Raw genomic sequence first — 16,470 nt, 5'->3', positions numbered from 1 at the left:
GGTGGGCCGGGCACGTAGCCAGAATGTCGGACAGTAATCCGGTGAAAATGGTTCTCGACAACGATCCGACGGGAACAAGAAGGCGAGGTGCACAGCGGGCAAGGTGGATCGATCAGGTGGAGGACGACTTGCGGACCCTCCGCAGACTGCGTGGTTGGCGAAGTGCAGCCATGAACCGAGCTGAATGGAGAAGTCTTTTATGTGCAGCACAGGCCACTCCGGCCTTAGTCTGATGATAAATAAATAATAATCATTGTAAATTGTTCAACTTCAAATAGAATTATAGGATAGAATAGTTAAAGGTATTTTTTATTAGATTTTTTTAAACACTGAAAACGATTTAGAAGATAACTCAATAGGTATTTGTCGACTCAGATTGGGATTATGTATTATTATTATTTATTCAGACTAAGGCCGAAGTGGCCTGTGCGGTATATAAGAGTCTTCTCCATTCGGCTCGGTCTATGGCTACACGTCGCCAACCACGCAGTCTACGGAGGGTCCGCAAGTTATCTTCCACCTGATCGATCCACCTTGCCCGCTACGCACCTCGCCTTCTTGTGCCCGTCGGATCGTTGTCGAGGACCATTTTCACCGGGTTACCGTCCGACATTCTGGCTACGTGCCCGGCCCACCGCAGTCGTTCGATTTTCGTGGTGTGAACGATGGATGGTTCTCCCAACAGCTGATGCAACTCGTGGTTCATTCGCCTCCTCCACGTACCGTCCGCCATCTGCACCCCACCATAGATGGTATGCAGCACTTTCCTTTCGAAAACTCCAAGTGCGCGTTGGTCCTCCACGAGCATCGTCCAGGTCTCGTGTCCGTAGAGGACTACCGGTCTAATGAGCGTTTTGTAGATTGTCAGTTTGGTACGGCGGCGAACTCTATTCGATCGGAGCGTCTTGCGGAGTCCAAAGTACGTACGATTTCCAGCCACTATGCGTCTCCGAATTTCTCTGCTGGTGTCATTTTCGGCAGTCACCGTGAGCCCAAGTACACAAATTCTTCTACCACCTCGATTTCGTCACCACCGATGCAAACTCGCGGTAGGTGGCTCACATTGTCGTCTCTTGAACCTCTTCCTATCATGTACTTTGTCTTCGACGTGTTGATGACTAGTCCGATGCGCGTATTCTTGGGCTAGTCTACCGTCTTGTAGCCGCCCAATGTTAAGCCGCGTATTGTACACCGTCAAGAGTTTTGAGCGCAGGCATACTGCAACGAGGTAGTGGTCGGATTCAATATTCGCACTGCGGTAAGTGCGGACGTTCGTGATGTCGGAGAGGAATTTACCGTCGATAAGAACGTGGCCGATTTGGTTTTCCGTTTCTTGGTTAGGTGATATCCATGTGGCCTTGTGGATATTTTTGCGGGGAAAGAAGGTGCTTCGGACTACGCTTCCGCGGGAGGCTGCGAAGTTTATGCATTGTTGGCCGTTGTCATTCGATACGGTGTGAAGACTATCCCGTTCGATGACCGGTATATACATTTCCTCCCTTCCTACCTGTGCGTTCATGTCACCGATGACGATTTTGACGTCCCGCAGTGGGCATCCATCGTATGTCTGCTCCAGCTGTGCATAGAACGTTTCTTTCTCGTCGTCGGGTCTCCCTTCGTGTGGGCAGTGCACGTTGATGATGCTATAGTTGAAGAAACGGCCTTTTATCCTCAGCTTGCACATCCTTGCGTTGATTGGCTGCCATCCAATCACGCGTTGGCGCATCTTTCCCAGCACTATGAAGCCGGTTCCCAGCTCGTTGGTGGTCCCACAGCTTTGGTAGAGGTATCCGCTCGATGCCCGCTTTTCCACACTTTCCTTCCTGTCCAGTAAACCTCCTGCAGCGCCACGACGTCGAAATTGCGGGGATGTAATTCATCGTAGATCATCCTGTCGCAACCTGCGAAACCTAGCGACTTGCAATTCCATGTTCCAAGCTTCCAATCGTGATCCTGTATTCGTCGCCTAGGTCTTTGCCGATTATATCGAGTCGCATTATCTCTTATATTGTTCGTAATGATTGGTTTTCCAGACGGCTTATTGGGCCTGCGCAAACCTCCTGTCTCGTCGGAGGGCCGTCGTGTTAGGGCTGTTTAGCGTCCCACCTAACACCAGGACTTGTGCGCTTTGAGCGGCACACGGTCGCTTTGGCGGAGCCTACTTACGGATACATGCAGCTTTTTATAGAGGTTTAACAGAGGCCACTGTCAAACCCCACCACATCCTAGGCAAGCCCCCAAAATGGCGAGGAAGATATAAAGGAAACCCCAGAAGATATTGAGATCGACCAACTTAATTTGCATACATCTTTGTGTCGAGTAAGCTTGAATGTCTGGATGTTGTAAGGTGTTCGGCTCACACAATCCAACTAGCAGTAAATGCGAGCATCGATCAGGAACACTCGGAGTATATAGCATCAATTCGAGCAAAGTTGAAGGCATTGAAAACTATTCAGTACCGGGTAGTGTTCTCGATGGCGAAGGTTCCACTTCCTAAGATGAGTGTGGTTACATGATGGGGATCACTCTATGATATGTTGGAGAGCATGAAGAACAATGAAGGATTTCATAAAACAGCAAGCAATCGCAAATTACTTAGAAGCCTAAGATCCAGGGCACAAATTGACAAAAGAGCTGCAAACAAAAAAAAATATCATTGGAGATATGTTGCGCTGTATGAAACTACATCGAAGATAGTTGGCAATCTAGAGGTAGAGCATTTACAGAATGAGTTGGAGAAAAGATACCAGCAAATATTGGATAGTGATGCATTTAGGGTAGCTTTATTTTTTTATCCTAGGTGGAGTTTTGTCGAACCACTATTTCTATCAAAAGAAAATAAAGCTAGAGCAATTGTAAATTTGAAAATTGTATTTAAAAAATTATAATGTTAAAAATAATTGAATTTATCACAATTTTACCAGGATTATATCCTCAAAATATCAAGATTACTGCAACATCTTCAGACGACAAACATGACTGTGGAAAATTTGGACGAAATTGAAGCTGGTGATGATGAGCTCTTGGACGTCAAATGCAGAGTAAATTTGAATGCAGAAGCGACTGGTGGAATTGAAATTATTAAGTTTGTTGAATGCGAAAACCCTACTTGAATCGAAAACGAATGTTTTGAATTACTGGGAATCACGTAAATATGACGATCGAGAAACATGCTTTTGCTATTGCAGCATTATCAGTGTCGTGTTCACAGGTGTCGGTAGAAAGATGTTTTCCGCCGTTAAGCTTCTGCTATAGGACCATAGATTACGGTTTGGTCAAGAGAAGATCGATGATTTGATGTTGATTAGATTGAATGTAAGTTTATTACATGAAGCTGTAAGAAGAAAGTATGAATGAAGAATGATTTGCTCAGAGCTACTGCCGATTTTCGGAGAAAAAAATCTTTGTTTTGCAACAATTTTTGCAATTATTAAATGCTTGACTGATTTACTCACACGAGTGTTCTCCATATAGAGAAGAATTGTTTCCAAGATATCGAAATACATTTTAACTTAACATCTTAATAAATCGTGGGGCGAATCTGTTACTGGAGCATTTTAAACCCTGAGCCCACGAAATATTTTATTTAGTTACACGACATATAGAAGACATCATTTGACCCTATTTGGCTTATTGTAGGCAACTCAAACATTATGCAACTGATTTCATTGTAGTAATGGTCATCCAAAACTTTTGAACAAAGTGTTGAACAGTTTCAAACATAATTGGCATGACTTTAAGCATGGTTATTAGCTAAGATGTTGTAGGTTTTCTACTATAGTCACGTTTCATTTGAAGTATCATGCAAGATATATCAATCTCCTGTCTTAAGACAAAACTGAAATCTCAACTTATTTATTCCACGTACAAGAGCAAAAAATTCACAGGATTGAGATATTTTCCCACTAATTTCCGCTTAAAATGCAACCGGTGAAGTATGTATACATGGTTGTCGTGCCTCGAACACGAATTGAAAGCACTCTTTAAAAAAGTGATGACCAAACAGTTCTTTTATATTTCGGCTATTCACCTTTCCGTGAGTCTACACTGCGGTTGAGTGTCTGTGCTGCTAATGTTAAAATATGCTCGAATATTGGGAGTAGCTGCTGTTCTGGCCGCTGACCAAGGGATAACCTGTTTCATCGTTCCATGAAAAAAAAACTGTTCGGTGGTTTGTCGGTCCATCGTATACCAGTTCAACATTTATTTACATATTAGCATTAATTCACATTTTAAGTAAAACGCGCGCTTCTGAGAGTGGGCTCCCCTGCATCGCGCTTGTTGAGGGAAGCTCGGAATCGACCAAAATACCACAACCTATCCGCACATGAATGTTTCAGTTCGCCACGACGACGGACGAAGAGAAGGCTCATTACCGCACTTAACCTATTTCCCTGCTAATCGTTAGCAGCACACAACAGCAGCAGCAACGAGTCCCACCTGACAGTGAACGGCTCGGCGCAGTATGGACGGTACGGGACTTTAGTACCAGGCCCCTTCAAGTTGTCTGCCCTTGACCTTCCCACCAGTCCTGCTCGGTTCGCGCAACTCACTTTTCGACGACAAACAGCATCAAACGATCCACAAACGGTTCGGTACCGTCGTCGTCGACGTCGTTCCCCGTTTCGAATGTGCAGCTCGGCACAGATGGACGCGGTGGGTGGGTATTGCGTGCGCAAGAGAGCGGGCGGACGCGGGCCTTTGTCTTTTCGCAGTGATCCGCGACGAATTCGCGACCAGGCCCAACGAAATCTAAGGCAGTGCAAGCGTAGAACGTGAAGGTACGGCGGGGGGTACAGCGCATTGCCGTCATGAACTTCCACAGACAGACGTGAGGAGGAAGAAACTATCAGGCATGCATCGGTGAACATCAGAAAAGAGGCAACTTGGTCCCGGTGCGGTGAGATCCTCCCCCGTTCTCACATGGATGACGATGTACTATAGAGTGACAAACATCGACAGAAAACGATTACCGGGAAGTGTTTGGTGGGCAGTTTCGTAAAAAATTGGTGTAATTGCCAAGGGATTTCAAATTCAGTTGAGATCCATAATTTTGGTGATGAAAAAGACGAAAACTTGGAAAGTGAAATGCCAATGAAAATTTGCGCTAGATTTTCGATTATCGGCAACATTCGATTTTGATAAAACCAATTTTCTTAATTTTTTTTTTGGAATTGCTTATGAACTTGTAATTCTCATAATCCACGTAAAACAAATGGCTAGACCGCTGAGCCGACGTGAAAACAATTAACAATGATATTTCAAGGTAAAACGCTTAGATTTCAAAAATTTCGTAAAAAATCGTCACAGTGTGTCTATTGTCAAAATAAGTGAAGAAATATAAAGTATCATGAGAAAGTATAAACCTTTCGATTTTGGCAACATAAATGTTCCGAACATGTTGCCCGAATCGAATGAGTTCTATATTTTTACTTGTGCAGTTGTGGTACAAATTGATCCACGAAACCAAATCGAAACGATTAGATCAGAAAGAAGTTATAGATTAAAACCTTAAGCTGAAAGCAACAATTTATTTCAGAAACGTGAGAAGAGTAGTTTTCAAAATTATGCTATTCTGCCTTAAAAACTGTATTATTAGGGTGGCTGTAACGGCGAATGGGCGAAAATTTTAAGAAATGTCTCTTCTCCGTGGAAACTTGATGTAGATGAGAGCTTGGAAATCTACCGACAGGTACAAACAGGCACCGTAGTAAGATAAGTACTTAGATAAATTATTATACCTACGCATAGTATAAATAGTGTAAGCTGCGATCATTTTCTTCAAGTCGAGTCAAGTACGAGACACTGAAGACGGCCTTACTGTTGAGGTCGAAATACGTATCTGTCAAGATACAATTAAGTGGTGGAATTCAATAGGATTGTACAAACTTGTCATATGACAAGTGAAGACATTCCACTAAAAAGCTCAAAATAAATTTTCTTAACATAAGTAACGCTCATATGTGAATATGTACGTTATGTGGAAGATATTGATTTGGAAAATGTATTGGAGGTAAGCATTTTCCCTTCAATGGGACTCGAACCCATGACCCTACAGTACGCTAGACTGGTGCTTTAACCAACTAAGCTACGAAGGACCTCCGTCGGCCTTCGCAACCTAGCGGCTACTGAACGAGCTCGAGATTCCCAAATTGGACGCATAGTCAAATCACTCGCAATCCATTTCTCAAGTAAGTAAGTAAGCTTTTAGGCCATTGAGATGGAAAGTAGGCTTTGAAATTTCAAAACAAAACAAATCAAAAACAAATCGCAACCCACCAAGCACTGAGTTTCTGGTGCCATTTGTTTGCGTGTAGATCATAATTGTACCAAAAGTAACCTCTTTTCAATTGCACATTGCTAAGCGTAAGTAAGCTAAGTAAGTTAAGCGGAATACAAATCAAAGAGATCTCTTTTCAAGGTGCGTATTGAAATCATTACAGTGGTAGTTTAGTTAATCAGTCTGCTTCAATTTAAATATTCAGTTAAAACATAGCTGTACGGGTTTTGATCCTTCGATGTGATGATTTAATTGATTATTTTATTGTGTTTTTCGTAGTTTCTAATGTGTGAAGTAGAGGCTTTCGGGCTCCTGTATCAACGGTAAACGGTTAATTTGCATTCGATTTATATTTTCTAGAGACTTTTTTTATATACTGACTACTTAGGTGCATATAGGTGTACGGATATCGATGCCCCACGGTAGAAGTCTTTCTGTTGATTCTTCAACGATATGAGCACCCCTATTTTCATCTACATACTCGGCCTGGGCTGGGAAGAATCAAATTTTCAAAATGATGAACTCTCACACGCGATTATAAAATATGAATTGATAAAAATTCGCTAGCAAGTACAAATCGTATGAAAACCGTATCTTATTCAAGGACAATCATCACGGAATATAAAACTAATTGCACTCGCCTTTTTAGGGGCACCCCGTTCAAAACGAGGAGCCCTTGAAAACACGAGTGCATTTAGTTTTGAATTCCGTGAGAATTGTCCTTACACTTTGAACCCATTTCACCAAGGCTGACTTTTGACTCTTTTTTTCCCAAGGATAGCATTCATAGTTTTGGGTAGTCCCGATTTTCAAGAGGCTTGGAAGCCTCCTTTCAAGAGGCTCGGAAGCCTCCTTTCAAGAGGCTCAAGCCTCCTTTCAAGAGGCTCAGACGCCTCCTTTCAAGAGGCCTGGAAGCCTCCTTTCAAGAGGCTCAGAAGCCTCCTTTCAAGAGGCTCAGAAGCCTCCTTTCAAGAGGCTCAGGAAGCCTCCTTTCAAGAGGCTCAGAGCCTCCTTTCAAGAGGCTCAGAGCCTCCTTTCAAGAGGCTCAGAAGCCTCCTTTCAAGAGGCCTGGAAGCCTCCTTTCAAGAGGCCTCAGAAGCCTCCTTTCAAGAGGCTCAGGCCTCCTTTCAAGAGGCTCAGAAGCCTCCTTTCAAGAGGCTCAGAAGCCTCCTTTCAAGAGGCTCAGAGCCTCCTTTCAAGAGGCTCAGAGCCTCCTTTCAAGAGGCCTCGGAAGCCTCCTTTCAAGAGGCTCAGAAGCCTCCTTTCAAGAGGCTCAGGCCTCCTTTCAAGAGGCTCAGAAGCCTCCTTTCAAGAGGCTCAGAAGCCTCCTTTCAAGAGGCTCAGCCTCCTTTCAAGAGGCTCAGAAGCCTCCTTTCAAGAGGCTCAGGCCTCCTTTCAAGAGGCTCAGAAGCCTCCTTTCAAGAGCTCAGGCCTCCTTTCAAGAGGCTCAGAAGCCTCCTTTCAAGAGGCTCAGGCCTCCTTTCAAGAGGCTCAGAAGCCTCCTTTCAAGAGGCTCAGAAGCCTCCTTTCAAGAGGCTCAGAAGCCTCCTTTCAAGAGGCTCAGAGCCTCCTTTCAAGAGGCTCAGAAGCCTCCTTTCAAGAGGCTCCAAGCCTCCTTTCAAGAGGCTCAGAGCCTCCTTTCAAGAGGCTCAGGCCTCCTTTCAAGAGGCTCAGAAGCCTCCTTTCAAGAGGCTCAGAAGCCTCCTTTCAAGAGGCTCAGAAGCCTCCTTTCAAGAGGCTCAGGCCTCCTTTCAAGAGGCTCAAGCCTCCTTTCAAGAGGCTCAGGAAGCCTGCTTTCAAGAGGCTCGGAAGCCTGCTTTCAAGAGGCTCAAGCCTCCTTTCAAGAGGCTCGGAAGCCTCCTTTCAAGAGGCTCGGAAGCCTCCTTTCAAGAGGCTCGGAAACCTCCTTTTAAAAGGCTCGGAAACCTCCTTTCAAGAGGCTCGGAAGCCTCCTTTCAAGAGGCTCGGAAGCCTCCTTTCAAGAGGCTCGGAAGCCTCCTTTCAAGAGGGCAGAAAGCTTTTTTTTCATAAAGCTAGGCAGCTTTCTTTCAAGGGGTTCAGAAGCACCCTTTAAAGATGCAAAGGAAGCCTCCTTTTAAATAACTCAAAAGCCGCCATAAAAGAGACTCGAAAGCCTCTCCACAAGAAGCCTCTTATCAAGAGCTGCGGATGCCTACTTTCAAGAGATTCAGAAGCTTTTTTCAAAAGGCTCGGAAGCCTCCCTTCAAAGGGTTTCAAGAGAGTAGGAGGTAGAGAGACAAGGGGGAGCACCTCAATTAATGCAAAATTTTGAAGGGGTACCTCTCAAGAAAACCGCTCTGGTGTAGGTGAAATTTAACGTGAGAGTCTTTTTTCGCTAGACACCGTAAGATCAACCCCACTACAACAGTTTGTCCAAATACTAATTAAAACGTTCATGTCCCATACTTCAGCCCGGTGCTCATGAGGTACTAGAACAAAAAAATTGCATAACCATATCTAATATCACTTTCCTTTTAGAAAAAAACCGAAGCAACTAATACCTCCTCAAAGTTGCCAAGACAATTTGATGTTGAATGTTTGGCAAATCAAAACACTAAAATAGAATTCTGTCTTTAAAAAATAACTTATTCATTCTACATTTCAGAGATAAAGATGTTAAAGGAAGCGATTTATTATAGTCAGTGTTATATCAGATAAAAAGGCGTTCTCTGGATTTCGTATTACCTATTCATAATTCAGCAAATAATTTTGAAAATACAACGACGTGTAGAATTGCAGCTAATTCCATCAAACGAATTAACATTCGATATTCAATTAAGTTTGATTGAATTTTACAAGCAAGCATCATTTAAATTTATTTCGATTCAAAAGAATAGTGAGATCGATTGAATGTTACGTTTATTCGCATGCTCTAAATATGTGCATGAAAATGCATTCAAAATCACAACATATTTTTATTTGTGAAGGATTCCCATTTTCGTTCAAAACTGCCGGTGAAAACTCTACGGAGTTAGTAATTCGTGGGTGTCTGGGTCATTCAAATGAAGCCGTAAAAACCTGGGAGGCCAGAAGAGCCAAGAAGTGGCCTAAATGATGGTAGAAGGTCAATAAATATGTAGGTGATCACAGTGAAAAATCTAATCGTCAAACTTGGGAACCGAGGGACCAAATGCAGTACTAGAAGCGGTCCCTAGAATGAGCTTCACAGTGACGTCTTGATTAGACTTTGACTTGGAACAAACAAACGAAATTTCTTCTGCACGGTTAGAAAAAAGTACCTAATTTTAGGTACTTTTTTTCTCTTGCATCTCCTTCCCTCTTCCCTTTGTTGTCATAAAATGGAGAGCAAAACCACTCAACAAGGGCATTAAAGTGTGGGAACCCAACGTTGAGTAATCTCATGTTTACAAAAGTTGAGTGAAATTTACCTAACTTTTGGTTAGTTTCTATTCAAAATTACGTATATTTTACTTAATATTAAGTGAATTTTACTTAATTTCAATTGAAAGTTACCTAATTTTGGGTTCCCACACTGAACCCCCGATTTGAGTGAAAAGTACTTAATATTAGGTACTTTTTTCTAACCGTGTACTACAAAGCTACTTGTAAGGAAGATTTTGTATGCATTTAACTACCAAAGCGTCATTCTAGGGGTGGTTTAACTTGGCTTCCCACCCCTCTGAATCTTTGCAATATTTCCGCTGCACGCAATTTTGCATAAATTGAGATTTTGTCGATTTTTGCACACTATACTTGTCATCTATTTTTGCGGCAAATCTTGGAAATCTGTAACTATTGGAAATATTTGGAAATATCCAAAGGTGGCGGCAGACGCTTTCCCTGTGTAATAGGTAACAATAATCAGGTGTATGTTCTAGAATACACGAAAAACTTTTTTTGAGCTATTTTGAGATTATTGTTGAAAGTTGTCTGAGAATTCTGGTAAAAGTTTTACTAGTATTTAGAATAAACACATAACTTTTCGATGCATCGAAACTCGGTTGACTGTCGATAGGGTCCGACAACTAGAAGGGCGCCTCGGGGGCAGCAGAGTCGAGCCGCGTAAAACGACGAAAACAAAAAATAAAATACATCAGAATCAAGAACCGGTTCAACTCGTATCAACCGACAGCCGGTCTTCGACGTCGCTGCGTTGCGTTGGTTGGTTGGTATTCTGCGCTGACGTTCGCGAGCAGTGGCCGGCCAAGCCATCAACATAACACGCGGGAAGGTGCGCGAAAATTAATACAGCAATCACGGTCGATCATAAAGAGCGCTCATTTGGGGATGGGATTGGAGCGGTGGAGAGTCGAGTACAAGAAGTAGACAACTTGACACATGTCATCGTGCAGCATGAGAAAGTGCCATCCGTAGATCGCACGCGTTACTTGTACATGTGTACCACGAATAACATGTCCCAGGTAGCCCAAACCGGATGAAGCTGGTTGTTTCGATGGCACTGGAAATGGAGTTGTTGACAATGTTTAACACGGACCATAATTCGCTATTTTTCTCTAGTAGGGGAATTCACTAAACGCATCGACGTTTAAAACGCATTTCGGCACGACTTGAACCGCCGTGTGATCAAAGCAAATCCCTTCTTCATTTTACTATCATTGAACACTTCCTTCCTCATCACACCGTTTGAACTTTTTTTTTTATTTTTTGCTTCAGTCACTAACCACCTTCACTTGCTGCACGGAGCAGCTGCAATCTCTCATCTGTTGCGCCTCATGAAACCATTATTCCAGCAAACTTCCCCAGCATTTCATGCGGAACATTAAAATCGTGTTTAATACCTTGTTTCCAGGCCTTAAATATGCATATTTTGTTTTCACTTCATCCCACACCGAAGTGTTGTAGTCTCTGCTACGGACGAATGACGGTGTGGCAGGTCGCATATAATCGAAGTACTTTTATCTTCAATTTGCACTTTCTTATTATCTTATTACCGTGTGATGGAATGCAAATAGTGGAACAGCTACGAACGTTCCGCTCACTTTTACTTTAAATGCGATTTTAATTCGTCAAGCAAATGAGCAAAGTCAGCTAAACTGGCTTGTAACAACTTTCTGAGGTAACGTTGCCGTGAGATGCAATAAATAAGGATGGAAAAAGATGAAAATACCTTTATGTCTCAAGTAGATCACTTCCCTATTCGGCCTATTTTATTCAAATTCGAAGACGATGCGTGATCCAGGATGCTCATAAAATTTTATTACCACTCATCCATAGTCTCTCGTATATTCAACATAAGTAGCGGATGGAAACTAATTTTGACCCAATAACAGCGGCACACATTCTGATTCAATGAGAAAGAGTATGGCAAAAACATCTACATAAAATCAAATAGGAGCAGCATAATGAAATTTCATCCGGTTCTCCCCTTTCGCTTTTGCCGTCAAACGATTTGCTTAACTTCAAATACAAGAGTCGTCGGCAATACCACGAAGTGTGCGCTATAATAACAATAATACCTACCTTATTAATGCGTCAGAAAAAGAAATTCAGTTGACGCAGCCGGCTGTTCCGATCTTATACCCAAAGTGTTGAAGAAAACTCTATTCAACTCTCTCACCTGCCACCTCTCAAGATGATGATGAGTTTAGCGTCTTCTACTGCCCCATTGATCGATCCCAAATGCAGCAAGTCTGACGCGTTCTTCGGGTCGGCATCATTGAGTGAAATACAAAGGGTAGGTAAAGGAAAAGAACGACATCGAGAACCTCGATGCGTGTTGAATACATAATTCGACGGTCATATCATCGCCACAAAGCCGACAAGCAACACTATTTCCGTGACGATTTATGGATTGTCTCGTGACGACGATATCATAAAAGTAACACCAGTCCTCGATTGTGTATTTGATTAAGACAATTCGGCCATGGATTTTTAAGAAATCGACCATTCGAAATAATTTTAGTTTCGAAAAATTCTATTCTTTGCTCGCGATCAGCTGGCATAGGATAAACCGCACCTGGACCAACGATTAATCCCACCACACTAGCAATGTGTGGATTCGGGTTTCAGCCCTTAATCCCGTCCTCCTCTGTCCAGTTGTGTAATGGTTGTCCAGCACGGGCTGCGCTCTATAGAATTCTCCTTTTCAGTCTGCTCCCGATATTCTATTCAGTCAGCACACAGTTGGCCGCAGCGCAGTAAGCGGAGGACATTCAGATGGACAGCCCCAGCAGCCATCCCCGACCGAAAGGCTTGTTTTCGGTGGTATCCGTATTTCGTGCATAGACGGAAAGGGAAATTTATATTCACCTGCAGATGATTTATGACCCGGTTATTATCCGAATGAGCGTTTTATTGTTCCCCCCGCGCGCTCGCGACTGCATGGTGGTGGGTTCTCTCCGTCCACGGATCAGTTGGTCGAGCCCTTGCTTCTGCCAGTAGAATCCAATGGTGTGTGTATGTAAATTCACGCTACTTTTTACGAATGGTTTCCATGCCGCTATCCACTATCGAAATACGCATTTGAATACTTATTTAGGGATGTTCATTTACACTTATTTGATTTTGAAACTGAAAGCATCAATGTACACTGTACAGTAGGGTGCCAATGAAAATCGGCTTTTAGAATTTCAAAAAACGGGTAGTGCTCAAAAGTTTCATCTCTTCGAAAAAGTCCTTATGCAAAATTTTAGCTCAATCGGACTTCGTCTTTGAGTGATAAAACGGCCTACTTTTCCATACCAATCAAATGACTGCTTTTATGACCTTTATGCAAGCCAAATGGGTTACATAAAAACCATTATAGCACTCATTTGGGTGCTATAATGAAACACCAACATCAAAACAGTCGGCAAGATGAGGGTTGGATGAACGTACAACTCGTGCTGAAAAATCATCTTTTTGCAACTAGTAGCACAACTACTATTTTGTATTTTTTTGCACACTGGACACAACCAACGCAACCTGGACGCAAACGAATTGTGGTGACAAATAGGTACTATGCTGAAGGCTAATGTGACAATAAAACGGAGCATAGTGACTTCTTTGAAAAAGACTGAAGCCAGAATGCAAGTAATAAATTATGTTCCCACTCATTCTCACGGGCAGAGAATGCTCACTCACGCAGATTTTTGCCGAGAAAGCGTTTTGCGGGAAAGAAAACAGGTTTGATGAGGGATAACCATTTTTTCCTCACTATCAGTGTCACGAAATATTTCTCTACTAAATATATCTCTACTTATTCAAAAGGACGTATGTGATTTTGTAAACAAAGATTCAAACGTCGATTTATCCAATCTGATAGCACTCCCATGCAAACCATCACCACAGACAGGTAGAAGAAGCCTTCGGCTACTTGTTGGTGGTGTTGGTTTGCGTGGAAGTGCCATCAGATTGGACAAATCGACGTTTGAATCTGTGTTTACATACGTCACATACGTCCCCTATATGCAGTTGATGTGGTGCTATAGCTAGAGTGATCGCATTTTTGTTGATCTTCTAGGTTCGAATCCCGTTGCAGTCATACAATTTAAATAATTGCTTACCGAAATATTTAGCGAAAAGTGCGCCGAAAAAAGATGAAACGAAAAAATTGATTCATCGAGTAGACACGATTTTCGTTTATCTTCTATCTAGAGAAAAAAAGAGTGAGTGAAGAATATTTTTATCCACACACTCCGAAAAAAGCTTCTCCTTCGGCCCGAAAATCGCTCGATTCCGTCTAACCCAGCGGTTCTCAACCTGGGGTACATGTACCCCTAGGCGTACCTTCGCTTGAATCTGGGCATGCCTGAGACAAAGCTGCGTAATGACGGATGTTGTATTATAATTGAAAAAAAAAAAAAAAATCATGGTTGACCTCGAAATTTCAAACGACTAGTACTCTTTTATTCAGTCTATTTTGTTTATTTAACTAAATACCTGATAGAATGGAATCCTTTTATTCTACTGAGGAAATTTGCCGTCCTGAATAAAGAGCACAATCCTAGGGTTTGGGATTTAGAGAGATTCTAGAATCGCTGTTCAAAAGCCTATGGTCAATATCCATTACGCCCATTTGGAAAAGGCCCATCAATTGATATAAATATTAAAAAATTGTTTTCAAACGTAACAAGCTTGTTTACTAAATCATAATTTCTACTTCATAATTGGCAAAAACTAATTCCGATCAGTAGAGTTTGAGGCAAATTCTATAACGGGTCTGCGGGTCTGCTTGTGACGAATTGGGCGTCGATTTCAACACACTATTAGAGAGGAGTGCAGCGCGAGTTTTCTTCAAAATTGAAACATCGTCACATTTGGTCACATGGATGACGGTTTTCAAGAAGTCCATAGTAGCCCAAGAGTTCCTCAGATGCTGCACACTAATTACGAATTCTACTAGCCACATCGGTTTGTGGAGGCAAAACAATAAGCAATCGATGTACAGGAATAAGACAAAAAGGTTGATAATCCGATGTTGATGAAGCTGGAATACTCAAACGCAGAAATTCCTCTAGTCCGAATATGGGTATCAAAGTTGCGAAATGATTACAGAAACATTTTTGAGAATGGATTTTCGACCTGGAGCTAACATTAGCCGGAAAATTAGTTCAAGATTCATAAATCATAAACTAATATGAAGATTGACGTCACAATGATAAACAAAAAAAAAATGCTCGTGAATCGATGATTTAGGCAAAGGATAGGAAAAATAGAAGAATTTCTACGTTCGATGTTTTCGGTTTTATCAAATTCGGATTATAATCGTCAAATCTTTTCCTATCTCAACTTTTTTGCCCAACCATTGTACATAGGTATTTGACTTCTCTAGGCAAAATTACTAGCCCAAATCGGGTGTGGTCTCGAAGCCAGTCAACTCCAGCATAATCTGCTTTGTAGCAATGTATGATTTTGGTGAGCTATGGGCTGTACTGCCCTTCTACGCATAGTTGTCCCATGGTAGTTTTTGTGGATTTTGACTTTTCACCATAGAGCAGTCTATTTTGATGTATACTTTGAGAAAACTCTAACAGATTTCGAAGTTTGTTCGGAAAATCATTGAAAACAACATCAAGTCTATTTGTCCCATTGCTTAATTTCTACGCATAATTGTCTCGCGGTGATTAAATTCATCATTATGGCGGATTCTGTTATTTTATGGAGCAACACACATTGAAATAGCCTTTTCTGTTTCGATCTTGCAATCTTAGCCTGTTGCACTGGTTTCATGGATGCAATTTATACAATACTCATTCTAAGCGACATCATCACTTCAACCACGTGGAAGGTTCACTTCCATAGATAAAGCATGTGGAGACATATGTCAATCGCAGTAGTCATTCACGAAATCATGCATTGAATGGGTCTGATATGCGTAGAAACCATAAAACAAGTGCTCTATTTCTCGGCATAACTGTCCCGCCAAACTATTTTCATGATCTTTGTCGCAAATTCTATTTGTGAGTGAAAAATAAGAATGTTTTCAATGAAATTAAGTCTTCTGAATGGTTCTGTAATGTAATAATCTTATATTGCATTATGGTTATGCGCCAGCAATGAAAATGAGTGTTCAATTTCAAACGCCATTTTCTCATTTGTCGTTTTTTGAATTTGGTACAAGCATGCGTAGAACGGCAGTGTAGGGCTTCGCATAGGCATCACATCATTATAATTTCTGTTTCTCAAATTAAATTCCAGGGTCTTCAATTCTCAAAAGCTTTATCAAAAAATTCTATGACCTTTCTGAGAACAGGAAATTAAATTTCTCAGAAGCTGACACCTAGTAATATACTTCAGTATCTTGGAATATAGATCAGAATGGCAATGTTTTACTCAGAATCCCATATGTTAAAAATATTCTAAAAAAAATTATTTTTGAACAAATAGAGAGGTCATAATTTCAATATCTTTCCAGAATATAATTTTAATATTTGCGATGTTTCAAAACCAAGTTATTATTTTTGGAATGGTAGCACGATGAAGCTCATATGCCCAGGTAAATGGATGAAAAATAAAGACCTAACTGGGAATCTAACCCAGCCTCCTTCATTATTGAATTGCATCAGAAGACTAGGACAGTGAAACAGACGTCTCACTTAGAATAAAATGCAATCAAAATCATCGCCACGGAAACATTCTGGCCCAATGCTAAATGCACTGTATGAGGACAAGCAGCAACCAAGCGGCGGTAGTGAGCAAACGTCAAACACAAACAAAACCGATGGATGCGCTATCGGTGGCCGACCACCTACAAAAGATTTAATCCA

The sequence above is a fragment of the Armigeres subalbatus genome, chromosome 2, assembly GCF_024139115.2.
Source record: "Armigeres subalbatus isolate Guangzhou_Male chromosome 2, GZ_Asu_2, whole genome shotgun sequence".
NCBI classification, from domain to species: Eukaryota; Metazoa; Arthropoda; class Insecta; order Diptera; family Culicidae; genus Armigeres; species Armigeres subalbatus.
The sequence above is the reverse complement of the archived record's forward strand: the minus strand, read 5'-3'. Positions refer to the sequence as shown.